Below are 9,589 nucleotides of genomic sequence, written 5' to 3'. Positions count from 1 at the left end.
GAGTTTGAGCCAGGAAACGTCATTCCTGGCTTTCCCTCCACCGTGCCATGAACTGGAGGATCGGCTCTAGAAGCTCTGCTTGCTCAGGACAAGACAGGAGGAAGGAGGTGGGGGCAGGGAAGTGAAGGGAGGGAAGGACAGACAGAATGGAGCAAGAAATAGCAGCCCCAAGCTGGGGGTGGCAGCTAGAAGTTCTGGGCTCACAGCCCCAGTCCCAGACAGGCAGGACCCCAGGGACAACCTGGGCTCACAAGCAGAAAGAGCAGGACACAGAGCCACATTCAGCTTCGATTCCTGATCCCCACCCTATTCTGACATCTCCATCCCCCCAGGACACTGGGTGACATCTAACTTCAGTCTCTCCTGGCAGAAGATCAGCCTCTTCCCATTCAGAGTGCGGGGTGAAAAAGCAAGACTCATTCTCCAGCCAGTCCGTCATGAGCCGAAGTCTAGCTGTGCCCTTGTCTTCCTTGCTCCGGGCCGAATAGCGCTATTTTTAACTGTCTCCATTGCTCCTGCCTCTCAACCTCTCCTTCCTGATGCTTAACCCTTCTCAGTCCCCAGTTCCCAGTCTGTCCCAGGCTGATGTGTCCTTCAGCTGACCCTTCAGGCAGTGAAATGGGTGTCTTCTGGCAGACCAGTGGCAGACGGGCAGGCACAGGGGACACAGGTGAGGCTCTTAAAGGTGCACGCAATCACTGGACAGCTCTCAGCCTCGGGCCGGCCCCTGGAGCTCCAGGTGGTGGCTGTGTGGGCGCACACAGGTGCGGGAGGCTTCTGAGCACAGCGAGGGGATGCCAGGGAGGCGCCGAGCCCTCTGCCCATCTTACCTGCCTGATGACGCCAGCACACCTCCTCCCGCTGGCCAGGAGGCGATGCGTCTCCGTGGGCTTTACTCCAGCATCAGGTCTGGCCCAAACGGGATGACTGGAAGGACCGAGTCTGGCTCCAGAACGCTGTGCAGGCAGAGCGGCTCCTAAACGGTGCTGAGTTCAGCCAGGAGTTTGAAATTTGCTGTGAGGTCACCTATTGCAAGGAATTCCCAGGTACACTTTTTTTTTTCAAAAGTAGAAAATCCTTTTATGAGATCAGCACTCCAGCCTCTGGGTCCCCCTCCTTAAACCAGAGCTCACCTGGTGAGGATTTCTGCAGGGATCGTGGCTACAGATTTCAATTCCCAACCATGTTTGTCAGCCCGATGTGTGGCACCTGTGGTGCCCTCCTCCTAAGTTGAAGGTGGCCCAGACAGAGAGCTGGGGTCACCCTGCAGGTGCTCACAGCCGGCTTGCTGGATTGAAGGAATGATGAGAAAGTTCATTACGGCTCATCCACTGTCTAGACTGGTGCTACCAATGGAATAGAATGCAGGCCACAAAAGCCACATGTGCATTTTTAAACTTTCTAGTGGCCGTATTAAAAATTAAAAAATAAGTAAAGATAATTTAGATATATTTTATTAAATCCAATATATCCAAAATATTCTCATTTCCATGTATAATCAACATAAAATAATGAATGAGATGTTACATTTTTTTTTACACCCAGTCTTTGAAATCAGGGGTGTATTTTGCACTTAAAGCACACCTGGGTTTGAACTAGCCTCATTTCAGGTGCTCAGCAGCTCCATGTGGCTATAACTGATGCTATTATGTAGCAACATTTAAGCCCAGGAAGCTCTGAAATACAGCAAGGACAGAAGAGGGAACAGACAACTGCAGCACGCAAGACGTGGACAGGGACAATGGACACTGCCTCCTCAAAGGCTGGAGGGAACCTGTGTGTACAGTCCTTTCTAGAAGGCAAGAGAGGAGTCAGCATGTCAGCAGGACTGGGGAATTTTAACTTAATCTATAGTAAGGATGTAGATTCGTCCTGCCCCAAAAGGGGCTCTGGCCCCTGGGAACTTGCTGTAGGTAAAATGAGATTTCTATCAACCTTTCCAGAATGTCAGCGGAGAGCGAAGCAGCCCAGCTCGGGGGCTTGGCGCTGAGGAAGACTCCCGTAAGCCTCCAGCCATTCCCAGAAACTCTGCGCCTGCTGGCCGGGGCTCCTCCGGCCTTCTGGTGTTGACAGTAAAGGAAAGAGATAAACACTGGTCAGTGCTATGACTCAGACTATTGTTGCTGTGTCCTCTAAGAGGCCTGAACTGTTAAAACCTAAAGACCACCCATGGTGACAGCTGCTGAAATGTGCCCTGGCAGCCCTCCACTTCACAGGAGTCCTCGGGGGACCCGTCGCCACCCGAACCTGTGGCCACCCCTCATGAGGTTGGTGGTTTTCCATGCAGAGTGTGGACGAGGGGCTGCCACTTGGTCACAGGCTGAATTCCAGGTCAGCTCTCGGCACTAGTGCCATTTGGCTCCCCCAAATGCAAGGGGATTTTAGGGGCCTTCAGTGCACGGAGAGCGGCAAGGGCCCTAGAGCAGACTCCTGACTGCCCTTTCCTTTTGCACAAAGTTATCCACACGGTCCATTGGACCACAGGTGGAGACAAATCCTGACCCACCTCTGGTGAAGGGACAGGACAGTTATTCTCACTAGCTCCTGTCACCCCAGGGGTCAGCCCAGCCTAGTTGAGATCTGCCCATCCTCCCTGCTCAGTCCCCTAGCCCCCGCTGCCTCCTCCTCGGGCCATGCTGGCATCGGGCTCTGAAGGGTTAACTGCTGCCCCCCTCCTTCCTCACAGACCCTCACACTCAGTCCTGGCCTTCAGCCACCTGAACCCCTGCCGACTTGGCAGCCTCCAGGCTTCCTGACAAGTGTCTGACCGGCTGCCAATCTCCATTTCCCCAAGAGCCGTCTGCTTCTTGCTGGCAGCTGTAGTGCCCACTTGGGTTTAAAAATAAACTCGCTATCTGCCTTTCCTCCAGCCTAATCCCAGCAACTTCTTCCATGTGGAGCCTGATTCCAGCTGCCTCCAAAAACAAGGTGTCACTGGCATTTCAGAGGCCACTGTGAGGAAGATGTTCCCACGTCTCCACCAAGGACACACCACGGGAAGCTCATCCCAGGAAACCCTGTTTTGTTATGGGGAACCTGTCACCTCTCCACCCTGAGGGTCACTCCTGGGTGGAGGATTTAAGTGCAGGAGTGGATGGTGGGAGACGGGGCTGCTTTTAGGGGGAGAGAGACCCCATCATGGCTCAGGTGGGTGGCACCACAGAACCAGCCTCCAGCCTCAGCTGGGCACATGCGCTGCGGCCCTTCACACCCGTGCCCAGGAGCCAGGAGGGCTCTGCTCCCTCTCCCCCACCATCTCATTTCACCTCCTTTGCTCTCTACAGAAGTCACCCCTTCTCACCCAGATAACCTCTCCCCTCCCACCCCAGGCTGAAAGGCCTCCTACCACCTTAGGGCATCATTCGCCATCTACCTACCAACCCTCCCCATCACTTCTACTCTTTCCCATAATCCAAGCCCATTCCGGTCCATCTTTTTTTCTGAGACAGAGTCTTGCTCTCTCTCCCCAGCTAGAGTGCCATGGCATCAGCATAGCTCACAGCAACCTCAAACTCCTGGCTCAAATGATCTCCTGCCTCAGCCTCCCAAGTAGCTGAGATTAGAGGTGCATGCCTCCATGCCTGGCTTTTTCTGTTTTTAATAGAGATGGGGTCTCGCTCTTGCTCAGGCTGGTCTTGAACTCCTGACCTCAAGCGATCCTCCCACCTTGGCCTCCCAGAGTGCTAGGATTACAGGCATGAGCCACTTAACCCAGCCCCTTCCGTCCTTAAAAAAACCAAAACATCCCCCCAAAACCACCCCGGCCCAGAGCCTGCACCTTAGAACTGCCCACAGTTCCCACCACCCATCCAGTCCTTGCAGCAAACACGGGCTGCCAACTCCAAAGCCACTTCCAGCTCTGTCCTGGCTCAGGGCCACCCTGGCTCATCTTGGGCTGCCTCAGGCCGCTCTCCTCCTCCTCCCTCCTCCCCCTCCTCGGCCTCTTCCTCCTCCTCCTCCGGGAGCTCTGGCTTGCCTGTCTTCCTACCGGCCTCTCTAGTGCATTTCAGCCCATCTTCCCTTGTAGGCTCCAGCCTTGGGAATTTCTTTCAGTTCCTTGAGAGTTCTCACCCTTGGACTTTCCTCTTACTTAGGACTTCCCTCTACTTTATCTGACTCTTATTTATCTGTTAGGTCTTATCTCTCACTGCTCCCCAAAGCCAAGCTGGATTAGGTGCCTTTGCCCTCTGTTCTTGGAGCACTTCCTCCTAGATCCGAATCCTGACAGCCAGTCTGCCTACCCCCCCACCCCCGGCAGTACTGGTCCCTGGAGTGTGGGATGGGATCTGCCCTTTGCAGGGTCACATTCCCAGCATGGAGTCTGGGGCCTGCAACCTTGGCAGTGATTAATAAATGCTCATGAAGCAAACAATCGGGGCTACCACTAAAGCAGGCTGGTGGCTAGATGTTGGGCTGGAGCAAAGAGGAAGTATAAAATGGGACCTGACAGTCCAGACTCCCAGCTGTTCTGTGTAACTGGAGTTTACTCTGGAATATGAGTGATCTTTGGGATATGGAAGCAAAACAGTTTCATGTGAGACACCCCATGGCATGTGCTCACCGTGGACATTTCTCTCTCGTTGCATGACAGAAGGAATAACTGATCTGTTGCTGTAAAGAAAGAATCGGGATCACGTTCCCAAACCTACCCTCTCCCCCGACCAGCTTCCCTCCCAGCCTTTCTAGATTCATCAGTGGAAACATCATTCTTCCCAGTACCAGCACGGGCATCTCAGGCGACTGGCACAACCACTGAGCACGGCGGGGCTCTTACAATCCCCACTCCACAGAATGCGAAACCAGCCTGAGGACACAGCCCCTTGAGATCACCCTTTCCGCTGCCTGTAACGCTTGTCGGGCACTGTTACTTTTATTTTTAAAGTCCTATTTTCTGCAACTCTTGTAAAGCCACCAAGAGGGTCTCCTTTCATGTCTCTGTCTTCCCCAGAGTCTTTCCACAGGGCCACTTAACACGTCCTTGTTAGGACGCTGGCGTGGAAACAGAGCTAAGGTAGGAAAGTCCTGCTGCTCCAAGGACTTTTATGGTTCTTCTCGTCCCTGAGTATTTCATAAATGTCAAAGATTTATAGTGTTTACCTACTGAAATACTTGCCCAGCATTTCTGGGCACTTCAGGGGAAAGAATGAAAGATGTAAAAAAAAAAAAAAAATCCTAATAATCAGTGTTGTTGTATAGGGGGTGGAGATTACAACCCTGTTCTCCAGACAGAATCTGAAGATGGAGGGACCTAAGAAACTAATCTGCACTTGGCCTTTGTGGAAATCCCTAAAATGACGGGAAGCTCACCACCTCAAAAAACCAAGTATTCAAAAAACTCAAACTGTAATCAAGTTCTGGCTCCCTGCAATTTCTACCCACTAGTGCCTTTGTCCTAAGACACTGCTTTATGTCTGTAAGACTGCTGTGTACCCAACGCAAGTCTGTTCTTCACCAGGCTAAACATCCTTTCCAATGCCTTGACTGCTGCCTGCACCCCCACCCCCAGACAAGCCCTGACCCAACCTAGCCACAGCTCCTCCTAAAGCATGTGGAGCAGAAATAAAGAGCAAAACCCAGTGTGTTCTGCCCAGTAGAGCCAGAGCACAGCAGGCCAGCTCGCTCCCTTGATGAGGGTATCTTATTTCTAGGGAAGCAGCAACTGTGCTCTGATGAGACCACATCAAGAATGTGTATTTATTGGCCTTCATCTTACCCTGATTTGGCCTTAATCTGTAGATACTAAATCTGAGAAAGTTATGTGGGCTAAATTTAATATGGTTTTAGTTTTTAGGAAGGTGAAAAACTATATATCAATCCTTGTTCAAAGAATTTATTACATGAAGACACTCAAAATTATTTCCTTCATACTTTTCTGTGTTTAAAGATATGTGTATGTGTGCTTTGATTTTTTATTTTTTTGAGACAAGGTCTCACTGTTGCCCAGGCTGGAGTACAATGGCACAATCACAGCTCACTATAACCTCCAACTCCCAGGCTCAAGTGATCCTCCTAGCTCAATCTCCCAAGCAGCTGGGACTACAGGTGTACGCCACCACACCTGGCTAATTTTTTATTTTTTATAGAGACAGGATCTCACTATTTTGCCCAGGCTGGTCTCAAACTCCTAGCCTCAAGTGATTCAGTCACCTTGGTCTCCCAAAGTGTTAGATTTACAGGCACGAGCCACCACACCCTGCCCATGTGTGCTTTTAAAAAGACAAGGCTATTGGGAGGCCGAGGTGGGAGGATTATTTGAGGCCAGGAGTTCATGACCAGCCTGAGCAAGAGCAAGACCCCATCTCTACAAAATAATAAAAAACTGGCCGGGCGCGGTGGCTCACGCCTGTAATCCTAGCACTCTGGGAGGCCAAGGTGGGTGGATCATTGGAGGTCAGGAGTTCGAGATCATCCTGAGCAAGAGCAAGACCCCGTCTCTACTAAAACTAGGAATAAATTATCTGGCCAACTAAAAATATATATAGAAAAAAATTAGCCAGGCATGGTGGCGCATGCCTGTAGTCCCAGCCACTCGGGAGGCTGAGGCAGTAGGATTGCTTAAGCCCAGGAGTTTGAGGTTGCTGTGAGCTAGGCTGACGCCACGGCACTCTAGCCTGGGCAACAGAGTGACACTCTGTCTCAAAAAAAAAGTAAAAAATAAAAACATTTAAAAATAGAGAAAAAGCTTTCAGAGCTTACAAAGTAAAAAAGTAACAGTAAGCTAAGATTAATTTATTATTGAAGGAAAAAAATCTTAAATGACTTTATTGTAGCCTAAGTGTACAGTGTTTATAAAATCCACAGTAGTGTACAGCAATGTCCTAGACCTTCACATTCACTCACCACTTACTCACCCAGATAAACTTCTAGTCCTGCAAGCTCCATTCACGGTAAGTGCCCCGCACAGGTGTACCGTATTTTATCTTTCATACTGTATTTTTACCGTACCTTTTCTATGTTCAGATATGCTTAGATACACAAATACTTGCCATTGTGTTACAATTGTCTTCAGTATTCAGTACAAGAACATGCCGTACAGGTTTGCAGCTTAGGAGCAGTAGGCCACACCGTTCAGGTTTGTGCAAGCACATTCTGATATCCACACGACGGAATTGCCTAATGATGCATTTCTCAGAACATATCCCTGTTGTTAAGCATTGCAAGACTGTAAAAGAGTTAAGTCCTCATCACACATCATGTCTCTTTCTAGGTCAAAATCCCCAAAGGCCGACCACTGGAGCAAACCAGCATAATTACAAACTGGTCTATAATCTGGTCCAGACCTTGCAGATCCTTCTTGTCTGTTTCCTAAATCTTGATCATTTCCCAATCTGAATGTGAAGTAAACAATCCATCAACAACTTGCACTGTTTCCGGGGCTTCTGTGGTTAAAAATATCTTAAGGTGCCCCAATCCTCCTGCAGATCACTCTGCAGTCAGAGGCTGAGGTTGTCCCAGCTCTGAACAGCAGCTGGGTACAGGATCTAACATCACTGTCTGCCTGCTGGGCAGAAGCCACAGCTGCAACTGCTTTCAGAAAAATGGGCCAGGCCAAAGGAGCTCCCTGTCAGTGTTTTTCGATGTTCTCAGTGCAAAGATAAAATTACACTTTCACAGGAGTACACGAACTAAAAATAAAATTTTAAAAAAGCTATCTAGTTCTATATCATTTTTCCCCATGATCAGGTCCCATTCAGGTCACTGGTCATTCACTGAAATCGGTTATGAACAGTTGCTTGGTTCTGCCTTGCCTGGAGTTTAAGGCTGTCAGCCTGCCGCCTCCACGACAGCCTCAGGAGAGCCAGGCAGACAAGGATACTCCGGGAGGTCTGGCCTAGGGTGGAGGGAGTCGTCAGTTTTCTCCTCCAGGCGCTAGCAGTGGGCTTCCTTAGGTTTTCTTTCACAACTCCCTAATCTAGTTTAGAGCAGGCAGAGTGTGTCAAGGACAGGGCAAGGAAATGCTGTGCCGTTTCCTCACGATTGAGGGGGCAGAAGAGAAAATCAACTGACAAAGAATGCTTGTCACCATGTCATTGCTTTTCCCTTGGGTGTTTTCCAATCCTGAGTCACTTCCTATTCCATTTTCCTCAAAGATGTCATTAAACACAGGATGGAGAAATTTCTAAGTACATTTCTTGGTAATGACACCAACTCTCATTTACATAGAGGGTGGGATGGTTATTGTCACATGGGTCTAGTCACAGCCATGAGCCAGAAGTCCTGAATCCCTATTTTATGTTTGAAAACTCATAAACATCTAGTTAAGATGGCATGCTCTTGCCAGCCCCCCTGCCCCATCCTCAAATCACTTATAGATTATTTGACTGAACCCAGATGAGCCTCTGGGCCCTCTCCCTAGTCCTCCCTCGCAGCAGCCACCAGTCCTGAGCTGGCAGACGAGAGGAAACTCACATGCTATGCCAGGTCTAAACCTTGCAGAGATAATTCAAAACAACCCTTTCCCCTTTTATTCTGGCCCTTTTGAAAAATTATTGTTTTCTAAGATGAGTGATTTTCAAACTGTAATATAGTAAGAACCACATAGAGAGAATTTTTGGGTGATGCAACTATTCTGTACCTTGTTGTGGTGGTTACTTAACTATATGCATTTGTAACCTAAGCACTAAAAAGGCCCCACTAGCAACTGCTTCTGGACAATCCTCTTGGAAGAGCAAAGTGACACTGGCCCACGCAGACCTGGATTCCTTCTCAGCTTTGCATCCACCTCCATATTCTTCGTGCTCCTGTATGATCTGCTTCCAATGTGCCCTGTCTAAAGGAGGCAACCACTTATTGCATAGTAACACAAGCCCTTACAACCTTAAAAATAGTTTTTAAACTTTATGTAGCAAAGAAAACAGATTGAACACATGATGTTACAGTACCTTTTTCACATATTAGTCACTTTTCTGTTGGCAAATCTGTCAAAGATTCCATTTCCAAAACTAACAGGCCTGGTGCGGTGGCTCACTCCTATAATCCTAGCACTCTGGGAGGCCAAGGCAGGACTGCTTGAGGCCAGGAGTTCAAAACCAGCCTAAGTAAGAGCGAGACTCCATCTCTATAAATAGAAAAACCAGCTGGGTGTGGTGGCTTGAGCCTGTAGTCCCAGTTACTCGGGAGGCTGAGGCAGGAAGATCACTGGAGCCCAGGAGTTTGAGGCTGCAGTGAGCTATGACGACACCATTGCACTCTAGCCCGGGCGACAGAGCAAGTTCCTGTCTCAAAAAACAAAAAAACTAAAAAAAAAAACCCAAAACAAAAACCCTAACAGAATTGGAGTGATTTAACAGTTCCAACAGCTTTCAAACAGCTCACAAGTTTATTACCAAATATGGTTAACTGACCAGTGTACGATCTGTGCTGCTGAGGGTGGGCTCCGTGTATGTCCTACCAGCCAGCTCTCCCAAGTCTGTGGGAACAGAGGGCATTGTTGCGATAAATGCTCCCCTCTCATCCACCCCTTCCCACACTCTTCCCTTCTCAGGAGGTGGATTAGGCATTCCAGCGACAATGCTCTGTCTCTGCTGTTGTGGAGTGTCCCTCTCAGAAGGCACCCCTAGAGGAAAGGGAGCCAAGTGTGTGCTCCCTG

General features: G+C 49.3%; 2 long non-coding RNA genes across 2 annotated transcripts; both read left to right on the top strand.

Moving 5' to 3' along the window:
* The first annotated feature begins 123 nt into the window (after positions 1 to 123).
* Positions 124 to 2,784, top strand: LOC123621063. The gene is made up of 4 exons (XR_006729000.1): positions 124 to 670; positions 902 to 1,046; positions 1,944 to 2,267; positions 2,687 to 2,784. It is a non-coding gene; the product is annotated as an uncharacterized LOC123621063 (long non-coding RNA).
* A 2,183-nt stretch (positions 2,785 to 4,967) lies between these two features.
* Positions 4,968 to 7,237, top strand: LOC123621061. The gene is made up of 3 exons (XR_006728998.1): positions 4,968 to 5,011; positions 5,197 to 5,323; positions 7,208 to 7,237. It is a non-coding gene; the product is annotated as an uncharacterized LOC123621061 (long non-coding RNA).
* The last annotated feature ends 2,352 nt before the right edge of the window (positions 7,238 to 9,589 follow it).

This window comes from Lemur catta, chromosome 15 (genome assembly GCF_020740605.2).
Source record: "Lemur catta isolate mLemCat1 chromosome 15, mLemCat1.pri, whole genome shotgun sequence".
Lineage (NCBI taxonomy): Eukaryota > Metazoa > Chordata > Mammalia > Primates > Lemuridae > Lemur > Lemur catta.
This window is presented reverse-complemented; position numbering and strand designations above follow the sequence as displayed.